Raw genomic sequence first — 21,432 nt, forward strand, 5'->3', positions numbered from 1 at the left:
AGGTCTCAATTTATTGAAGGTCACAAAATAGTCGATGCCTTTACTAAATCTCTTTATACCAAAACTCCGCTATATCATTTACAGGTAACACATGTAATATGCTAATATCGAATACCGCGAAGTGTGCATAGTAAATCATTCTGAAAATTGTAAAAAAATATGAACTGCAAACTTGTGCAAAACAATTTTGTTTTATTTTGAAACTCTCGAAATACCATTGGCATATTTAAAGAACTTGGTACAATGCAGTACGATATTGAAAATCTACTAATACTTTGAGAACTACAATGCGATTTACAACAATTTCAGAGTTCACGACTATTTTAAAATTTACCTATCTATATGCAAGAAAACAGAAAATATCAAAATTTACCTAAATACATACAACGAGAATTGAAAATACCGAAATTTACCTGAATACATACAAGAAAATTGAAAATATCAAAATTTACCTAACTAAATATAAGAAAATTTATAATACCAAAATTTATCAGGATATACATATATACAAAAAAAAAAACAATAAGAAAGACTCATCAGATTATATTTCATAAGAAAACACACGAATTAAACGCGATTCCACAGTTTACACATGTATATGTCGTGAATAGCTAAAGAATATTTAATAGTTTCGATAATTTATAACGATGAATATATTTTCATAAAGTGTGGATGTTTTAGAAATATTAGAATGTTCTAAAAAATGACACATCAACGACGTTGACCTTCATTCTGTTAAATTACTAAAATATCACACATGCGAGTAACTCAGGCCATACGTTACAAATCATTTCGAGATTTTGGTTCAACGACATTATTTTCTCATTCGAGGCTACAGCTTGGAAAATCTGCTTGTTAAGCCCGCTCATTAGTTCCTCTATAGCCGTGTGTTAACCCATTCATTGCTGTTGCTGCGTGTATGTATCCATTTAATTTTAATAATTGTGGTTACGCCAGAAATAATTCAGTTCAGTGTTTGAAAATTTAACTAACAGTTTAAAGTAGAGAACTGATTTTACCATTATAATTATGGAGGAAGACTCATATTACATGTAGGAGTTTTTTATTATTTTATAATTTAATTACAGTAATTTTTGTAGTATTTTTTTATACATATATATTTTTTTTACAGTACGAAATGAAACACCTAATCTATAAAATTATCTAACAGAACAGATATTTCTTTTTCTAACAAACTCGCATTAAAATAATAATAATAATATTAGTTTGTATGTTAAACGATTACATATGCATAAATTGAAGTATCTAGAAATTACAATAAAAATTGTACATTAAGAGCGTCAGAAATGAATTTAAAATCGTGCATAATGTCAAACTTGTCTTGAAAACTTTCGAAGAATACTCAGAAAGATATTTTTATTTCAAATGATGATTTATTGAAATGAAAGAGATAAATAAACAAGCGTTTCCTATTATACCCGCTTTCACCCGCTTATTTTATTTCCTTTTCTAAACTTATCGCAATTCCTACCCGCATCGATCTGGTATCGTTTGTATTTCCAGACAAAAGAAAATAAAGCACGATAAACAACCGGCAGGTAAATATCTGGATGTTGTTATTTGTGCCAGTTTACGTATTTTTCAACGATTTTCAAAGGTATTGTTACTCTTAATACAACACTTTTATTACTACCTGCAAGCTATAATATTGTTACACTGAAGAAATGCTTATTTGTCAACTGGGTGAAGCAAAATACAACACTGCACAGTATAACTTTTTTATTTCCAATAAAAAGTCATAATGTTGTGTTATAAATAATCGAAAATGTATTCATTCATTCGTTTTTTTTTTTAGGAGAAAAATATGCAATAAAGAATGTTAATAATATAGGGCTATAAGTGTAACGTATTTGAATGCAAGTTTTATAATCTCAATTTATTCAACTAAATATTTATAAAATGATCAATAAGGAAATTAAATGGCTAGACATTGTTGTACGTTACCATTTAATGAAATCAAATAGTAATGCAAAATAATTAATAAATAAAGTTGAATTATTGTGGAAGTCATTAATACTAAAAACATGTTTATGTTATTAGTTAGTGATGGACGCAATTTACAAATTTCTAAATTTCTAGATTTCTGAATTCCTAAATTCCTAAACTCCTGAATTTACGAATTTCCAAATTTTCATATTTATACATTTCTAAATTTTCGAACTTCTAATTATCCAAATTCCTAAGTTTCCAAACTTCTCAATTTCTCAATACCTAAATTTCTGTTTTTAAATTTTGTAATTTCTAAATTTCCAACCTTCCAAATTTCCCAATTATCAAATCCCCAAATTCCTCGTGTGGATTTCTAAATTTCCAAGTTTAAAAATTTTAAACAATAAGAACTTGAAATTTCCGTATCAATTATATTTCTCTATAAATAATCAGTACATTATAAACATACTTAAATAATAATTATTACACAGACAGCTTTACGAAGTCTTTCGCTCTGTAAATACTGAAAATTAAACATTAAGTTATTTAATTTTGTATAAAAGTAAATGAGACCACAGAAACTTTAATAGTCAAAGGATTCTTGTTTTTGAACAGTTACAAATCACTTACTAGTTTTTCTTTTTCTCGTACTTGAAAACATTCAGGAAGTTGCAACCGATTAATGAAATCAACTTACAGAAGAACAGTTTCAACTTTGCTCTTACTCGTGAAATGAACGTTTGAAAAAGTATGTTGCTTTAGAAAAAAACTACTACGAGAAGAACCATTTACTTTCACAAAAAGTTTACGATGAAAACTTTATAAGTGTCAATGCGACTACTTCTGTGGTCGACCACATAGATTAACAACATTCGCGATATTTTCTTTCATTTCATTCTTTTGATCCTTTAATTTGCAAACTTTTAGATTCTCATATTCTCAGATTTACAAATTTTCAAATTTTCAAGTTTTCAAATTCTCAAATTTTTTCATTTTTTTTTCTCGAAATCCAAAATTCTCAAACTCTAAAATCTTCAAACTCCAAAATTCGCAGACTCCAAAATTCTCAAAGTCCAAAATTCCCCAACTCCAAAATTGTCAAACTCCAAAATTTTCAAACCCTCAAATTCCTAAACTTGCAAAAATACTAAATTCATTTGATTTTTATATAATCTACAGCAACATTTGAAACGTAGTTGGTACTTAACAATCGGATAAATGCAATCTATTAATAAATAACAAGTTGGCATCTACTTCGTTTGTTAGTTAATCTCTCCAAATAAGATTGCCACATCCAACTCAAATTTCGAAATATTTCTCGTATCATTCGTACGCGTCTCGCCAGCGAATATCCATAAGAAATTCCGCGTCGCATTTTGAATTTTTCGTTGGAATAGTTATAACCAGAAAAATTCGTGTTCCGAGGTGTTGCATTTCGCCATTGTTTCCGACACAAATCGCGAAGTATGTAAAACTACGAGAACGTTGGTGAAATTGAAACCGTAGGTAGCTGTGCATTCAACAGGAGACGATGGTGTCGCTCGCACCGGAAACGAGATCGATGCTGTTTTCCGAGATCCACATACGTGCCTATATACGATCGTGCACGAGTTCGGAAAAAGCTGTGTATTTCGCCCTCTGGTTGCCGATAAATCGACGCGAAGTGCTCTCGGAAGATCCGTTGAACGACTTTCAAACGACGAGATAAATCATTCATATGCTCTGCGTTTGTCCGGAAACGAGTGGGACGACATTCCTGCAGGAGAGAGACCAGTTTGCGGGAAGGATCGATTCCCTGTCTCCTTCTTCGTTGCTTGTCCCAGTATTCCTCCATCGGTTCCATGGAAAACTAAGCCCCGGGGGTGCTCGAACGTCCTTCAGTCTTTTTACGCTCATATTTCACGCGCGACAACGCTGATAATTCTCATTTTCTCTCGAGCAAACACCTAACCTAACCTATACTGTTCAAGATTTTTTCGACCTCTTTCTCGCTTCCTTTTGTTTAATTCCTTGCCATATTTGGACTCAATTTACTCGGTCCACTGTGAATTCGCAGGTGTCATAAATCTTACAGCAGTTGTCGATACGTTTCTATTTGAAGTCTGAGTCCAATAATTCGGGCAGTCACGGATGTAATACGAATTTCTTTGTTTTAACCCTTTATTCTACAAGTTCAGCAGGTACATCAGGTAGAACTACTTAAATATTACTGCAGTGTTAAGGCAAATAAAGAATATTGAAAAGTTAGGTATTTTGGATTTAATTACACTGTTGAATTTTCATATCAATGAAATTAGCAAAAATAAACATATTGAGAAGTCAGTAATCAAGTTCGTGCATTTATCGATTACTTGTAAGACACCGCTCGATTTTGATCAAATTTTCGTATGTTAAGAAAATAAAATCCATCTATTTCTTCGTTATTGTTTCTCTGATATTATAATTTTTCACACGCATAAAATATAGTGGGTTATTTAAAGAGATCCCTCCAAGTCTGTTTTCTTAAATAAAAAAATTCATTTAGTCTTTTAAAAGTTATTGTGTTTTTGTGTTATTTGAAATATAATAATCTCCCATATTCCATCAAAAACCATACCCTATTTCCATTATGTACAAACTGCAATTGGTATCATACGCAAATTCGATTTGAATCGACTTTATACAAATACGGTTTAGTTTTGTCACATTTGAACTGTAACGTGCGTCACGAGTCTGATTGGATGTTATAGATCAAGGGGTTAATGCGGTAGCAATTCGAAGCGAGTAAAAAATAATGTACTCTTTTAATCTCTTGTGAACTATAAATTTTATTGCTGATTCGGAAGTGACTTGACTATTTCAATACTACACGAGAAGTTTAGTGCCGTTCAGATCCCCGAAAAGAAAATCTGGGTTCACTTAAAGGAAAAAGAAACTATGGCTGCACTATGTTTATTACCATGCCCTTCGATGACAAACAGTTTGATGTCCATAGGGCGCGTCTACATCATGCCAGTAACTGGTGCTAATAGTCTTTTCAGTAGGTAGTAAAATTTTTGTGTTTCCTACTTTGTCTTCATCATGTTTATTGTTAAAAAAATAAGGCAAAAAAGAAATAATTTTCCTTTCTCTAAAATGAAGGTAAAAATGAAAAATACGTAAGGCTAAATACTTTATGCAAAATTCAAATGTATATTCAGGGTTAAGCCAAAGTCTGCGGGCGATGTTCAGCGTTCGAAGGGTTTTCGGAGAATGTGCTTTTCCAGTAGCGAGAGATATCCTGATCCCTTGTGAAACTCAAGGGCCTCAGGGTTGTTTACGGGCATGGCGTTCTAGCGTCGGGTTCCGACATCGTGGTGGTCATTGCGTCGTGGCGATGTGTTTCTGATCTCTGGTTTATTGTAGTACAATTTGGGATTTCCCAACATTTCTTTCCAAATATACAAAATTCTACATCCCCAAATCCCTACATTCTCAAACCTCTCGATTTAAATTATCTAAATTCCCAGGTTCCTAAATTCCTGAATCCTGCAATTCTTACATCCCCATATTTATGGACGCCCAAATGGAAAATCCCTAAATTCCTAAATTCTGAAACCTCTATATCCGCAAGTGCTTAGATTCGCAAGATGCTAAATCCTGAAATCTTCAAATCTCAGAATCCCAAAATCTTACACTCGTAAGTTACTACATTCCCAAATCCCTATGTTTCCAAACCTGTAGACCCCACATGATTAAATTTTCATATCTTTCGATTCCCAAATGTGTACATTTCCAGGTTCCCAAATTTCTAAATGCATACGCCTACGTCCCTACATTCCCAAATTTCTACACCTCAAATAACAAAATCCCCAAATTCCTAAATTCTGAAATCACAAAATCTTCTACATAGACTCCTAAATCACCAAGTTCCCCAATCGCTGAACTGTCAAATTCCTAAATTCCCAAATCTCTAAATTTCCATGTCTTCAAATTCTGAAATTTTCAGAAAAATCCTTAAAAGTACATGATTTCCTTCCTTTCTTGCCTTCATTTTCCAACGATATATCTAGCACAGGCAAAGCAAGAAACGCAAAAATTCGACTACCTGCTGGTAAATCTACTGGCGTCAGATACTGAAAAAGTGTAGACTGTAGACGGTCCCTTAGACCTGATGGCGCCAGTACGGTTTTCTTGTGCAGACAATAAACAGTGTTTCTCATCGGTAGATTCAGTTTTCTTAATAATAATTTATTAATAATAATCCAACAATAAAAGTAGATAGTTGCTAATGTATTTGACGAATAAATCGTATGGCAACGGTTTAGTACTGAAAAGATAGAGAAAAGTAGTCAAGTTTGGAATAACAATTTTGTTGGTAATTATGTGCTATAGTCATCTAGAATGGCCTTAAGCTTAACAGTGGATGATTCAGAATTAATCAGAACTACAGGATTAAAGCAGATAAATAAAGTTGAAACGTCATGTCAGTTGCGAATTTAGCTAATCCTTGATTATGCAAATTATGATTGCACTTAAACTCCAAATTGAAGAGTATTTAAAATTCGTGTAAGATTTGTCACAGTTAAAGTAGGAGTGCGTCACGTGTCGGAGTCGTCAAACTATGACAACGGGTTGAAAATATGCGACAAACGCAATTTTATAAAGATTAATCTAATAGTGTAAACGTATTAATCTAAACGTATTATTTATCCCGATATAAAATAACATCTATTTGAAGAAAAAAGCACCTTAACAAATTCCATGATTTAAAATAAGAAACCTCAGCACTAATTTCTGAGCGGTTTGATAATTTGATATTAAACTCGTTCACGATCTATTCTTCTTATTAATATTTCACCTACATTATTAATTGTTGCTTATATGTAAACAAGAGATCAAATTTTATTAATATTTCAGACAACTATTTACAATAATCGCATATTCAAGAGTCCCTCCATCAATATATTTGTTATGTGCTTAGAATCCGCACATCAAATATTCAAATCATATTTCTGGCCCACAACACTACGAATAAAATAAGAAAATGAAATTAAAAGCATTGAAATATGACATATTTCATAATAGGACTGTTAAGTGTCCACATTTGAAATTTCACGAATTTTAACTCGCAAAAGCTTAGGGACATTATAAACCATTATCTTAAAAGCAATGTAAAAAGCTGAAAAGCATGGTATAGTAATAATAAATATGAAAAATGTATTCAGGTCACTGACCATCATAACAGTTTTCGGACAGCGACGGAACAAAATATCTCTGCCAGGTCACTAAAATATGACCGCACGATCGATCGTTGGATTCAGTTCAATAATTCTGAAAGCAACTTCACAGCTTCACAACAGTATCAATTTTCCGCCAGAAATTCACTTGTGTTTTCACTTAAAAAGAAAACACGAAGTGGGCCAAAAAATTCCATGTGAGTAACTAGATAGATTTGTTGTTTGTGAAAAATTGAAGAGAATAGGATCTTGAAAAATTCAAAAGTAAAATGACCAGCCGTTTCATTTTTCAGTATCTTTTTACGAGCATTTTAAAGATACAGTTTTTAGAAAAACAGTGCTACTATTTTTTATTTATTTAGCTTCAAATCGGTTACAAATTTTGAAAGATGTTTTTAGAACTTTTTGTTTTATAAAAGTTATTATTTGCCTGCAGTGGGTATTGTAAAATTATGAAATAAAATGTTAAATGTCATTACATCAATTCAATAAAATAATAAATAATCTGACAATTAAGTAAATAAATTATCTTAAGTATAAAGAAAAAGTATAAAAAGACAATATTCTTGCACATTGAAATTAAGAAATATAGAAATTTGAAAAGCATATAATTTTAGAAACGCAAATATTCGTGGATTCAGAAGTTTAAAATAGAAACATTTGAAATACACAAACTTATGAATACAGAAATAGACAAATATGGAAAATTGAGCAACTAGAGATATGTAAATTTGAAAATATATAAATTATAATTTACAGAAAGTTTGAGAATATAGAGACAGAACTATAGTGCTCTAAAAATATGAAAGTTTGAAGACATGAATTGAACTTTCTTCATACATAAATCTGAAAAATAAACAAAACTCGTGATATTTCAAAATCCAAAAACTCGATGGACCTACAAAGTATGTGGTCACCATAGTTATAAAGGGTGCTATAAACAACAATTAACTTGTCCTGCCAGAAGTAACAGAATTTGCATAATGAAGTTATTTTATCCATTAAACCAGCGCAATTTCACAGCTAATTATAGCACGCATGTAACTGCATCCAACAATCAGCCGTTGCCGGATCGTTATCAATTTGTAGTCCTAATTAGCGTGAATCTGATGCGCGAAACCGAATCGAAGGTTAATGCAAGCGAACGCGATTCGATCTATGGTGTTCTTGCTGCATAGGACGAGAGGTTATCGAATCGAGGGTGTAGCTGCAAAATCCCCACCCGTAATCCACTTACTTTGATCTTGATTTCTGCGACCGATGCCCACTGTAAGCACCTGGTGATTTTGCTGGTGAACATCCGATTTAGTTGCACAGCTTTTCCTGCATGTTATCTTCCTGTTTGCAGCCATTAATACAACTAAAACTGTTCTACTAACTCTCAATCCCTTCAATTTCAATTTTCGATGAGAGAAATATGTAATTCTCTATAATATTTAGATTTTTATGACTCAAAGTCAAATCCTTATATCGTTTTATTGTATTCGTAGTATTTTAGAAAATCGACTTTTAACGAATATTGCAAATTTTAAACTTTGAAGATATTTCGAGCAAGTATTATATACATATGTGCTATACATATGTATATTACTATTACTATATGTTACTATATACATGCTATATGTATATACATATGTATATTATTATACATATATGCTATATGTATATTACTATTTTGACAGTAACACAAAATATTCTTTGTAGCCTACTAACCGAAATGATAACGCATTATAAATATTTAAATATGCTTTCTTTATCGATTTTATAATGACTAAAAATTTTATTGCAATTATTTAGAAATATTTTGGTTTATTTTATGTCTCATATGTATCGATCGTGAGACCACCAGGGTGTTGACAATATATTGAACATTGATCATCTGAGGTCTCCATTAGACATCAATAATAATTCATGAATGCTTAGGATTGCGCTATTAGCAGCTAGTATCGTAATTAATACTCTGTAAATAATTGTTATTGGTCTATAATTCTCAATATATGTGGTAACAAACTATATGCACTTTCTTAATGTTCTTCGATAAATGGAATTGACAGGAATCAACTACTTTAAAATTACAAATGTTGTAAATAATTATTGTTAATATCTAAATCATAATATTTTAATGGCCATTTTTTGCACGTTCCATTTACTATGGTAGAGTTTGTATGTCATGATTTCTATGTGTGTTAATTTTTTATATACGTGTAGCATGTAGAAATAATGTAAATAGATATAGTAAGAAAAGTACTGAGAAACGCCTAGTTCACGCGACCGACACGACGCGACGTACGAAGCGAGACGCAGGCCATATCATAAAACCCTTGCACTCGGAGTTAGGCTACGCTGATTGGACGGGCCTAGCTTCCAGTTTTCGTATAAAAAGACAAGCATTTTCCACAAAAAGGCAGGAAATACTCAGCCTTCCTAAGAGAGAACACGACACCACGAACTGCTCGACATTCTCTTAGTATAGGCCTTTTCCTAACCCAAACAAGCGAGGAAGACGTAACTCACGGCACCTCAAGCTTTCCTTGATTCCTCTAAAAAGAAGACGTCACCCACGGTGTACGGCACTTTGCAGAGATCATCTTTTCCTTACTTTAAAAACTTCCTTCGTCACCCCAATAGATTTTACAAAAACTTGAATTGTGCCGCGAAAACTTAACGTAACGAACTCACTCTGCACGTGGAAACACGCGCACTTATTTCTAGTACCCTGTCCGATTACGAAATAAATACATTACTTTAATCTACTCTACATACGAAAATTTTATTAAGTCTTGTGGACTTTTTTTTAAAGTATGTTAACCTTTGTTACTAAATTAATTGTACCATGTAATATTTTCATATACTTTTATCCATCACATCTTCTACATAAATACATTTTTAACACGTTAAACGCCACGCCGCGCCGGTCCCTAGGGACCGTAGTTAGACTTCCGTTCGAGACCGGACGCAGACTTTAGGTTCATATTGCACGACCGTTCGTGTCGGTCCTTGCGCACAGATGTGAGACTAAATATTTTGATTAGGCGACATCGGTTTTTGTTCAGACAAGGCTTAAAAAAAAAAGAATATAATATTTTTAAAAAGTTAATGTTGTTTATTAAAACAGGGTAAACAGAGGTGTGCTTTGTTTTTACATTCATTGCAGAAGGTGCTGACTTTTTGAGTTAAATTTTTTGCCATCTTTGACGGCCGCGTCTGGGTCTGAACGGAACGCGGCAAGCAAATCGGGCTGGGCACTTAACGTGTTAAATTTCAGTATTAGCAATTTTCTATATTCCCCAATTTCATTATTTGCAATTATTTCATCGTTTAATTTTCACATTTCTCAATTTCTAATTTTCTGTAACCTCCAAAATAGTATATTTTCAGATCTGTTTCTCTAATTTTTATATTCTCGAACTGTACTCTTAGAAATTCTATATCTTGTATTCTCCAAACGATTGCTTATTAGTTACTTATTAGTACAAACTTGCTCCCAAATCTTTTGTATACGAACAGTCTGTGCACATTTTATTAACGCACTCTATATTTACGCAACTCCACAATAGCCCCTACTGAACAATACAGTTTATATTTCCAGAAATGTAATCCTTTTTTGTAGAAAAATCATGTGAAAGTATAATAAATTGCGTTTCATAATTTATAAATTGTAGCAAATAAAACTGATACTAGAAAAATACTATGTAAAATAAGTTGCATACATATAAAATTTATTCGTCCGTTTACAGAAAATACACGAAACATACGGAAAATATGAAAAATATATATTTGCATAAATATTCGCATAACAAAAAATTTCTGTGCCGACACGAGAAAAAAAAAATAGAGGGAAACGATTCCCTTTTTTACATATATTGGATTTTATTAAACATGCTGGATAATCGGTGTTAAATATTCGTTTAATTAAGCAGCTATAAAGTGAAAATTTAATACTTCATGCAATTAGAGTATCGTACCAGGTGAATTATCTAATTTGTTCTAAGCTATGCTGCGCACGTTAAGGGATTCAGTTAGTTCGATCGCTACATGGTTTAATTATCTTCAACAGATCCAACAGTATGTAGGATTCCATGGCAGTTAATTCGAATACGTTTTCGTCGAACCAATCAATGGAGAACTGAAAAAATCGTAATTAGAGTCGTAGCGGTTAAATACTTTTAATATCCAAACTGTTGAAACGGTTTATAAATTTCTAATCACTTTGTATCTTTATAAATTCATACGAATACACTTTGACATTAATTTGAAATAAAAATATTCTATGATTTATTCACGGATTCATTAATTTGCAATCAAAGATAGCAATGCGTAAACCATTAAATCATACATCATTAATTTGTCGATATATGGTAAACTGTAGATGGAAAAATATTAGTTATTGACAATTAAATTTTTGCAATGATGACCCGCAATTTTATTATACTTTGAGAAATATCACTTAAAATAGTGATAACATTTCATATTTTATATTTTTTATATTGAATATTGTACCTGTATTTTACTGTGTGATAGAAGAGTCACATTTGGATGTTTAAAAGAGTTTATCATGAAATTATTGATGATCCAAGTTATCTAAACTTGAAAATTGTTAAACTGTTCAATTTTTAGATCCCTAAATTCTGAAAATTCCAAAGACATGAGTTTAAAAGTTTTCAAATTTCCTTTATTAATTTTTCTAAATTACCAACGTTCCACATCAAATTTCTAAATATGGTTGAAAAGTTTTGAAAACAAAAATGAAAAAGTGTGCATTTTTTAACAAAATTACTTCTTTATTCCATATAATTTCTCTGAACTTCAACACACTTATTCCAATGACCCTCCAATATTTTATGCAAATATGACAAACGTTGCTGAAATTCTGAATACACTTCAGCTTGATATTTAGGTCCAATTTGTAATTTTTCTTTATTTGTTTTAATATTATATGTATTTATGCACAGTTAGTTTTGACTGACGCATTTGACTAATAAATTGTACGGGAAGGGGTTAAACTCTAAAACCCATCGATGCACAGATGGAAATGAAAGAGCAGATTCCTTGAACACTTTCGTCATTTTTATATGAATTCCTGTTGCTGATAAACCTTCCAAAACGAAAAATTTTATCAATGCACGATATTCTGTTCATCAAATGGCTTGAAAACAAAGAATAAATTGACAAATCGAAATAAAATTTTTTGTTTATACAAAAAAAGTCGAAATATTAAAATGGCCTGTAAATTAGGATTCCTGTGCTGGTAAATGACTGCCGCTTTCAAAACTTTTCAACTAACCTAAAGACTCAATGAGTTTTTGAGTTTCTGAATTTTTACACTTCTAAATTTCTAAATTTATACTGTCTCAAAATTTGTTAATTTCTATATTTCTAAATTCCTTAATTCTAAATTTCTAAAGTTTTAAAGATTTCTGATTTTTCAAATTACTAACTTTGTTAATTCCCAACTTAAGAAGTTCCCAACATAAAAATTTTCAAATTTCTAAATTTAATAAACTATAAATATTTAGCTTCCGCTATTTATATATTTAAGACTATTTATTCGATTCGTTATTGATATTTATGTATCTAGCATGGCAAAATGGTTGAAATTCGTAAGACAGTTAAATGCAATTTGTTCTCTATGAAAAAAAAACATGGTGAGAGACAAATTGGGAGAAAGCTCGCTATGTCGCGTATTCTGTTTAATTGCATCCAAACTTTTGAATGGTAGTATATCAAACAAAACCTTATCGTTTGATACGAAAAATTGGAGTCATAGTTTATATCTGGTATTGACAACATAGATAGGAAATTCTAAAATCCATGAAATAAATCCGCCTGCAATATTTAACATTCTGTGTGTACCACAAATATTACAAATTATATAATTCGGTGATGGGAAATCAAATTTCCACCACAGGCACTAACAATAAAATTGTTAAGTTTAGAAATTGGGAAATTTTTTAATCTTAAAATTTAGGATATTAGAAAGTAAGAAATTCAGAGATTTAAAAATTCAGAAATATATAAGTTCAGAAATTTAGAAGTGTAGGAATTTAGAAACATAAAATCTTGAAATTGTTTAGTTTAGAAAATATGTATAGAAGCCTGAAATTGCTTGAAAAGAGCTTGAAATCTTTAGAAGAAGAAATCTGAGTATTTAGAAATTAAATTTAAAACCTACTTACTATAAATTTTCAAAGCTCCAAACTTTCACGTTATTAAATTTAATTATTAAAAAGCTTAATAATTTGGAAATTTACTTATTCAAAAATTAAGAAATTTCTTATCGGAGATAATTAGAAATACACAAGTATTCTAAAATTAAATATTGTAATTTAAATCCTAGTATTTTAAAAATCTAGAAATTTAAAAGTGCAGAAGCTTCAAGTTTTTAAACTGAAACATTGCCCACACAATCATGTTCACAGTAAATAACTATTCATCACTGGTACAATTAATTTCTAGAAACAAATACTTAAAAATCAAGCAACCATTAATACAAAAAATGAAAGCTATTTTATATATACACTTTTATCCGAAAATGAAATAACACGCTTTTAAACACAATAATTTTATTTAATATTTGATAAGGTGACTAAATGTTTACGAGAAGCTATCTCAATGTTCAGAAAGTTATTTCACTTTAAAGAGTGTACAAATACTCCGAATTTATTGTAGCGATTGCTTACTATTTGATAAAAAATTCAAGTAAACACAATTCATATTTGAAATTGCTATTAAACGACATATGATCCGTATCGGAAGAGTGTTTTTCTGTTTAAAAATAAACGATACTACAGAACCGTATCAGAACAGTTGCATCAACATTGTACCATTTGGGAAAATAAACACCCATTGTTATTTCATGTTGTATGTTTACTAGTTCTTCGTGCAACAAACATATATTAATCATCTAACTTTCCTATATGTACGTTCTAGCTAGTAGTACAACAGACCGATATCGTACAACAGGTTTAACTCCTTGTGTCTCAAAATGTAACCCTATTCCTAAACGGAAGTTGAAAAGATTGATGACACTCGTAAACTTTCGCAAAATACTAGATATTTGGTAGGATAGTAATAAGAATGTTACTCATTATTATTTTTCTTGAAAGGATACTTGTAAAATGTATGTAAAGGAATCTAATAAGCAGTCCAATAATTGTTCAAAACAAAATAATAACGTATACTAATTCAATAACAATACCAAAGAATTTCTGGCAACACGCAATATAAGAAAATATAAAGTTTGTAAAAAGGTACAGAAAACAGGAAATTGAAAATTTACCTCAGTGCTCTTTAAAAATGGATACAATTTTCTTGGGTTCTTCATAGGTACTTTATTTCATGAAAAACTGTAAAAAAATTTCATAAGAGAAGAAAACATTGTCACGAGGGGTTTAACGCTCGAAAATTCAGAGGATTCGTGTGTCAATAATGCTAATCTGGGTCACCTTCGGGTAGACCATGCAATAAGCACGCGTGTATATTACAGGACAGCATTGCAGGCAACGCATTGAAACCACGTGGAAAACTGTACTGCTCGTCCACGGAATCTGGTGACCACATTTTCTGTTATTACGACGGTCGAGAGTTTGCTGGAATATAATATTGTACCTCCGAACGACCACGAGAACATCGAAAATATTCTCCAGTCAAACCCAAGAACTCTGGGTTACGTATTTAACACCGTTTACTGTTCGGAAAACGAGAATGTGTTGTAAAACATATTAATCTACTGGATTACTGCTTATAAAACAACCGATCTCGGAAATAATTTTTATGTATTATTGGGTGCACAAATAAATTTCCGCCGTTTTTTATCAACTATTGGGCATTTATTGTAAAAAAAAAGGGACCTCATATTTTATTCGAAGTGTTGTCCATCGCTAGACATTACTTTTTCCCATTTTTCTGGCAACAGACGGATACCGCGTCGGAAGACTGCTTCATTTTTTAAGGCTATCCACGAATCAACCCAATTTTTTATATATTCACATGATATGAAGTGCTGCTCAACCAGGCCATATGCCATCGATCTGAACAGGTAGTAATCCGAGGGGGCAATGTCTGGAGAATACAGTGGATGAGATAAAACGTTCCATTTGAGTGTATCCAAATATGTTTTGACCGGCGGCGCAATATGAGGACGAGCATTATCATGTAAGCGCAATGCTCACTAATTGTGTTCTGTAGATAGCTCCTGTAATAGTTTCGTTCGGTTTGAGCAATTCATAATACACGACACCAAGTAGATCCCACCAAATATACAACAAGAGTTTCTTTTCATGAATGTTTGACTTCAATATGGAAGTATGGTCCGGTGGTTCCCATGACTTTTTCCTTTTTGGATTATCTTAGTGAATCCACTTTTCATCTTCAGTGACTATACGGTGCAGAAAGGCCTTTCGTTTATTCTTAGCAAGCAGCATTTCAGATATGGAAAATTGGTGTGCGATGTTTATCGACGTTAATTCATGTGGAACACAATTTCCTTGTTTCTGAATCATTTTCAGTGACTTCAACCTATGCGAAATTGTTTGTTGAGTCACATCTAATGCAAATGCAAGTTCTTCTTGCGTCTGACACGAATCATCATCTAATAATGCTTCCAATTCCGCGTCTTCGTATACTTTCGTCCTTTCGCTACGCCTTTTGTCCTTGGTATCAAATTTATCATTCTTAAACTTTTGAAATCACTCATAACAGCTTCTCTTACTTAAGGTAGCCTCACTGTATGCTTGTATAAGCAATGATGCACTTCTGTTGCAGATTTTTTTAAACGAAAAATGTAGACCAAAACTTTTGTAAATGGCGGAAACTTATTTGTGGACCTAATAGATTACCACTTATGATGGATCTTGAAAATGAAAATATATGTTTAACGACATATAAATATCATAATGGGTCTATAGATCACGTGGGGATTCGAACATGTATTTCCAATTTTTAATACCTATTGTATGTAGGTAGAACAAGAATGAGAAGTAGGGATTTTAAAGTCGGTTCAAATGATTAACCTCTTCCGGCCTTTGACGAGTCTCATTCGTGACGCACTTACAGCTCAAGTGTAACAAACCTTACTGAAATTTTGAATACTCTTCAACTTGAAATTTAGGTCCAACTATAAGTTGCATTATTAAGGACCCCTGAATATAAAATACTCACAACATTTTAATTTTCTTTGTTCGTTTTAACGTTATAGCCCTGAATAGTTAGTCTTGACTGACGCATTTGATAAATAAATGGCACGGAAAGGCGTTAAACCTGTCAGAAACTGCCGAAAACGATACCAAACGCGTTTATTATTGATTTGACAACGATTGATGTTAATAACGATGAAATTTTCTTGTCAACGATGAATTATAGGGCTTTTAACGTGGTTCCAGTCGATTGCATGTGTCAAAAATGATCGAAAACGATATCAATATACGCTTTATTATCGATCTAACGATGATTAACGTCGATGACGACAGGTTCATGTTTTCAAACTGCTGCTAAAATCTATACAACTTTAGGGTGTGTCACAAGTCTACCATCAAAATTTCAAGTTAAAATGCCCAAAATTACGACCTGTAGCATAGTATCGACAAACAGATCAATAAATGAATGCAGATCGAATCTTATATCGTAAAATAACACTGATGGCATATCAATTTGAATTGTTACGTGCGGAAAGCGCGCGTATAAAGCTGCGAAGTTGTATGCCCTAACAGAATTAATTGTCAACGGAACTTAATGTTTTGTGGATCCGGAGATACGCTAGTCCCATATGGGCCCTTTCATAAGATCGCAAGGTTTGTGGAATATGAAGGAGGCAATAAAAGAAATGTAATTCACAAATAATTAAAATAGATAAAAGGTTATATTTTATAAAATGTGAAATGATTCAAATGGTAGCGTGTGCAATATAATATGAGTTACAAAGGTTAAATTTTGAAAAGAACAAAAATATTGTTAATACCCGAGATACGCAATTCGGTTTGAAAGGACAAGCAATTTCTCAAATAGAAAATAAAAAAATAATCCAGTAAGGGAGATATACATCCGGTCGGTGAGAACTACAAAGGAAATTTTGAAAAATATTCCTGTTCGGAACGTAACAGATTTTAAAGCGCAATAAAAAAAATTAGACATATAAACCCTACCATAATATTTTCAATATGAAATAACTTAATACCAGTTGCAAAAAATAATGTTTTTCTATAAATAATCACGAGACAGTATTACGAAGTAAAGCTGAACTTCGTTTTATAATAGATTAGTGGTCGAAACTTTGACTTTAAGCAACGTTATATTTGATAGGTTATGGATTTTTATTTAGGATAATAAACAGAAAACGTGAAGTTATGAAAAATTAAATAATTGTATCTTCCAGTATAATATAGTACTTGACTTACGATTGGGCATTTAGTAACTTTCAAGTACGTGTATTACTGTTAACAAAAATTTAAAGTGTCCACGTTTGAAGTTTCACAAATGTTAGAAACACCTTTTCGTTTGCATATTATAAATAGGTGCGTTGAAGACATAAAAAGCAGAGACATGGCGAAGTAAGAATTAATATGAAACATGCATCCAAATAAATAAACCTGAACATGACATTTCTGTAACATATTTAAGTCTTTTAATTCCACTTTGTTTGCAAAATGTTCGATTATTTTCAGTATAACATTGTCGAGTAACTTTATATAGTATTCCTCTTAACTCCGTAACTTATATCATCGCATCGAGTCAAACTTGTGACGCACATTACAGTTCAAATGTAATAAACCTAAATCGTATTTGCATGAAGATCGAGTTTTGAGTTCGACACCAACTGTAATTCACATAACTAAAGACTGCTACATCCAAAATATATGTAACATGTCAATGTTCCTTATTTATCTTAACACTGCAGTAATAATTACGTAGCTTTAACTGACACAACTGCCAACAAACTTGTTGGTTAAGAGATTAACTATTTTTACCACGATTTTGTGTATACCTGTTTCGACCAAAAAGTGTCTTTTTACACACATTTTGCAAATAATTACCAAAACTGTTGGGATTTAAAGTTATTAGTTAAATGTAGATAATTTAAGAAGTATATTTATTGATACTTAATAAATTAAGTAAATTCCAGCTAAAATGCAACATGGCGTAAAATAAGCGAATATCAAAGTTATACCGCAACTCCTGTATTTTCCGTTACAACTGAAATCGGGATTCTCCAATCTGATTATAATTGATATGATGCTGCAAAATAGTGTTGATATTTATATGTAAAATGGTTTAAAATTAGGCACTGTCATGAAATCTTTGAAGTGTCAAAAGACATCTCATGGTAGAAATAAGTATACCATATGTACATTTTTAAATCTAACATGAGCTGAAAGAAAACGATATCGCTGAATTAATTTAACAGCTACTGTGTGAAAAGTAAAAAAATTAATTCAGGAGAAATAATTCAACTTAGAGAGTAATTTTAAATTAAAATTTGAAAGGTATCTTTTGACACCTCCCGTTAGAAAGTGTTGAAAGCCATTATATACAGTTATCTGCATCGAACACGTCAGTTCTGCAAAGAATTGACGAAGTTGCGAATATTTGTTGGCTCCATAAAAAAAAAATAGCACGATTGCGCTGTCAGGCACTTTCCAAACGTGTATCTGCAATCGCCCGTGGCATTCAAACTATGAACAAAGCGCGATTAAACGAGAAAAGTTGCACGAATAGACTGCAATTATTCAGATTGTTAAAGAAGTTTGAGTAAATTTTTTGCCGCCTCGCGGAAATTACGGCAACGATAAAATAGAGAGATTGTCGTTGTTATACGGACATTTAAATAACGATATGACGGCACGCAATGAAGAGGAACAGTAATTAATAAAGGTGTTCGAATTATCACTTAATTTGGCGAGTGAAGTTCGATCTTGAAATTTTACTAGATCGATGACATATCTCGTACTCCCTTTCATACTTTTTTAGATATTATGAAATGCGCGGTTTATTATGAATTATGACTTGAAGGAACACGCGTTAATGTTCATAAGTTAACGTTGCATTAATTAATTGAGGATTAAGTTCATTAGTGTCTGATGCACACATTCTCTGAAGATTTAATGGACATTCAACTTTATAATTTACGATTTGGGAGTTTGAATTTCGAATTTGAGATATGGAATTGTAAGTTTGAGTTTGTATTTATGGATTTGGGGACTTGAGAACTCGAATATTAAGGTATTTAAAAATTTAGGAATTTGGAGATTTCGAGACATGCGAATTTGGAAATTTAGAATTTTGCAAATTTGGAAATTTCACAATTTGCAAATTTGCAGGGACAAACAAATTTAAAAATTGAGGAATTGAAAATTTAACAAACTGAACCACAGAAAACACAGAAATAAGGAAATTTGGAGATTTAGAGATTTGGAAATTTAGAAATTTAGAAGCGTGGAATTGTGAAAGTAAAAAAATCTAGAAATCTGAAAATTTCTCTACTACCCTATTGTTACATCTAACGCTTTAAATCAGAGATTCCAGTTAGAATTGTCTTAAATTCGAAGATCAATAAGGAGACTATAACTTATTCTCAAGATATCGCAGTCGACAAATATCTCGAAAGGGAAAGATATGGTTTAACATAAACCCTTGCGAATCCGAGAAATATGAAAATCCAAATTAATGGAGCTTACGGAACATTCACACCGACCACGTCACGATTTTACGAATGACACAGTAAAATCGTAGTTTTACGTTCACAAATTGTGCTTTCAACGTATTAAAGTCCCCCATATTTTTCATTTGAACGAAAATCTTTTCCGCGTTATCGCAGATAATTTCGTGAGCGTTTCAACGGTCGTTTGAATTTCTTGAGGGTATTCTTGAAACTCCGCCAGTTGGACGAGTTAATAATAAGGATATCGATTCTTCATAAAGAAAAGTTTATTGTACCGTGGGCGGACTCGTATAATTTCCCTTTGGACATTAGCAATTTAAATATTTTCGGGAAACGAATTGCGAATACTAAATTTCGCGCGTAATTCATAAACGCGCTTTGACGCGATTTAAATCCGTGAAATGTACTCGACAGTGTTCGATCATTTGTTTGTACTTTTATTTCGATTTCCTTTCTTCGCTTTTAACAGGTTATTTGTACATAGCTATGTACACGTTCACGTAAATCAAACATGCGATTCGCGTTACTGCTCTGAAAACTCTAGGAAATTAAAAATTCCTACCGTTCATTGTTCGCATTCAAGGTCTGCCATTTTCGAGCGATAAAGCGGAAAATGTCCTGCGGTGAAACGTTCAATTGTGACGAATAAAATGTTTATGTTTCTTATTTCACATTTATTGCCCTATGCGTAGTTTATTTTTACTGATATTTACGAATATTTGCTGGTGATATAGGAAAGAAATGGAATGGAAATTTGTGTCGAACAAGATATCGAAAATATTGCGTGTTTTCACAATGATAGACTTTTTTTTATAACACATTAGTCATTGAACTTGAAGCTTTTGAATTTATTGAGGTGGAAATTTTTTAACTTTATATTTCTGAATTTTTTGAATTCTTAAATTCTTATATTTCCACATTTTTTAAATTTTTAAATACCCACATTTCCATAATTTCAAATATATACATTTTCAAATTATCAAGTTCACAGCTTGTATTCGTTCTTTTTTTTATCTTTTAAGTTTTTAATTTCATAAATTTCTAATTTCTCAAATTTTTTACTTTTATTGACTTTTACATTTCCAATTCACTAAAATTTCTGAATTTTCACACTCTCAAATTTTTTAACTTTCACACGACCAAAATTTTTACATTTTCAGACCTTCAAATTTTTTAATTTTCATATGATCAAATTTCTACACTTTAAGAATTCCAAATATTCTTGTTTTCAAATTTGTAATTTTTAACAGGCCCTAATTTCTGTATTTTTACACTTTCATTATTTCTAAATTTTCACTTTCCAAATTTCTAAACTTTAAGGACTAAAAGAAAGCTTAGGAATTAAATCCAATTTTCTCACAAATTTCGAAATTTTTACAACCCCCAATTTCTAAATCCACATTTCCCAAATTTCCAAATGCTCATATTGTCCTAGTCTAAAAATTCCTAAATTACCAAATTTTCTCATTTTTAACATCATTATCATTCAACGATTACTGCTTACAAAGGACTTAGCACTGCAATGATTTCGTTCATTATTCATCAAGATGTTCCTTGTAGTCAAGTTTCAGGACAACATTTAATGTAGTAATTGCTTCATTATATCTGTTCAAATAGAAACAAATGTGTTTC

General features: G+C 31.6%; 1 protein-coding gene and 1 long non-coding RNA gene across 10 annotated transcripts in view; one reads left to right on the forward strand and one right to left on the reverse strand.

Moving 5' to 3' along the window:
• Nucleotides 1-21,432, forward strand: part of LOC100879277 (neural-cadherin) — a 511,227-nt gene that overhangs the window by 352,752 nt on the left and 137,043 nt on the right. The window lies entirely within an intron of this gene.
• Nucleotides 14,300-16,527, reverse strand: LOC143264781 (uncharacterized). The gene is made up of 3 exons (XR_013038710.1): nt 16,308-16,527; nt 16,096-16,222; nt 14,300-14,835 (listed from the first exon to the last, which is right to left on the reverse strand). It is a non-coding gene; the product is annotated as an uncharacterized LOC143264781 (long non-coding RNA).

Source organism: Megachile rotundata, chromosome 1 (assembly GCF_050947335.1).
Source record: "Megachile rotundata isolate GNS110a chromosome 1, iyMegRotu1, whole genome shotgun sequence".
Classification (NCBI taxonomy): domain Eukaryota; kingdom Metazoa; phylum Arthropoda; class Insecta; order Hymenoptera; family Megachilidae; genus Megachile; species Megachile rotundata.